Source organism: Hipposideros armiger, unplaced genomic scaffold (genome assembly GCF_001890085.2).
Source record: "Hipposideros armiger isolate ML-2016 unplaced genomic scaffold, ASM189008v1 scaffold_145, whole genome shotgun sequence".
Lineage (NCBI taxonomy): Eukaryota > Metazoa > Chordata > Mammalia > Chiroptera > Hipposideridae > Hipposideros > Hipposideros armiger.
The window spans coordinates 1,061,005-1,063,246 of NW_017731495.1; positions in this window are offsets into that span (position 1 = coordinate 1,061,005).

Genomic DNA, 2,242 nt, shown 5'->3' on the forward strand with positions numbered 1-2,242 from the left:
CTGAGGGTTACCAGTTGGGGATGAAGGAGAAGGGGAAGGGATGAGACAATACAAATTGGTAACTACAATATGACCTCAGGGATAGAAAAGACAGTCTGGGAAATATAATCAATAATGTTGTAAATGTTTTTTAGGGTGCCATATGGACTCATGTCTTGTGGGGGAGACCACTTCATAGTGGTGTAGAGGTCTGACCACTGCACTGTATTTCTGAGCTGATGTTGAATAACATTGTATGTCAACTATAATTATATATACATATAGTCACGGGATGTGGAGTAGAGTGTGGGAATGGAGTCAATGGAATTGTAATAGATAAGCATGATATCGGGGGTAGGAGGGCAGTAGATGGGGGAGGGGTGTTGTTTCTGTGTGAAGGGTGAAAAGGATAACTATTGCATTGTTCTGTACACCTGAAACTAACAATAAAAAATTTTTTAAAATAAATAAATAAAGCAAAATATAAAAAAAAGAAAAGAAAAAAGAAAAACCCCATTTTCCCAAACCAAAAACATTTAGTGAAAAAAATTGGCATTGTACAATTTTGTAAATCTCTTCAATACCTGGCTTAATAGAAGACAGCTGGATTCTTGTATCGTCTGCTTACAGTTGGTCCACTCCTGAGAGAATAAGCGTGAAAAAGGCAGATAGCATCTTAACTGTCAATTACGAAAACAGTGTTGACCTCCTGAATTCCCTGATCTCAGGGATACCCACAGAACTGCTGTTGTAGACCCTGCTCAGGAGTTTGGAAAGGAAAACCACTGGAGTGGGGCTTTGTCTAAAACAAGAGTGGTGACATACTAGGACATACATGTAAAATATTACTCTGGCTGGCGTACTAGGAAAGGATTGTGGGCAGGCAGTCACAGAAGGGGGAAGCAGGAGACTTGCTAGGGTTTCACCAGGGTCCAGGGGACGAAGGCTTGTGGCTGGGCGAGCGGGACCTGGAATGGGGCAGATGGCTGCCTGATTGAATGTGAGAGACATTTCAAAGGAGAAATCAGAGGCTCCTGCCTATTCTCCTCTAGTCTCCTGTGTGTCCTATCTCTCCATTCCCTTTGCTGCGTCTTTCTTTGTTCTCATTCTATGAACTGGGGTGGCCAGGAGTTAGTGACTTTTATTTTTTTTTAAAGTCTGGAAAAATTGGAAGTTGGCTTACTGAGTCAAAGTAGGAAGTCTTTTCCTGAGTCAAACAACTTTCTGTTGTTATTGAAACAGGTAAAACAAGAATTAACAATTTTTTTTAAAAATAAAGAGACCCATCAGTCTACTGTCTTATCAGTGAATATTTTTTATGCTAGCTGTCATATGCATAGATATTTTTATAATGTTTCAATGAATATATATTTTGCTCTGTAGTGTGCTATTTTAACCTATCTTATATATACTTGCCCATGTTTTATGTCATTTTGGTTTAGAGGGCATGTTTTCTTGTTTCTTCTTACTGTGTCATAATTTATAACTCTCCCCCCAAGGACTAAGAATTCCATCATTCACATTTTTTTCACATATAGATAATGATGTTAAGATTCTCACTAACAAGGTTTTTACTTGTATTAAACCATTCAGTGTTTAGATAGATTCTTATCTGTGGAGCAAGTGGGTCAGGAAGTGTTGCTAGCTTTTTGGGAGCTTTGAAACTTGGGGAGACTTTCCTCTAGATGATAAGGAATGTCTACTTCTGGAAGAGAAATAAATTAGTAACGTCCAGGTACTTAATCCAAAACCTTGGCGTCATTCTTGGGGGAAAACGTGAAGGATTTATACATGTTCTTTGTACTAACATTGCAATTTTTCTATACATTTGAAAATACTTGAAAACCAAAAAAATCAAACAAAAATTATCTTTTTCCTTGGACAAGAAGCCCAGCCCAAGACCACAGAGAGATACTTAGAGCAGAGGTGAGCTTCTCTCATTATTTCACATCCTACCTCCCAATCCATTAGCAAATCCTATCAGTTCAACTGTCAAAATATAACCAGAATCTCGGCTACTTCTTACTCTCTTCTACTAGCTACTCTCCTCACCCTGGTTGAAGCCATCACTTCTCTTGCCTCCCCGCTGGTCTCCTTGCTTTAGCCCTTGTATCTGTCCTTATCCCAGAAACTTTTAATGTTAGACCAAGTGTTCCTTCTGTTTAAAATCTTCTAAGAGCTTCCCATCTTATTCAGAGCCAAAGCCAAAGTCAGCTATAAGAAAAGTGACTAATTCATTATCCAAAGGGGAACTATTTGGGGA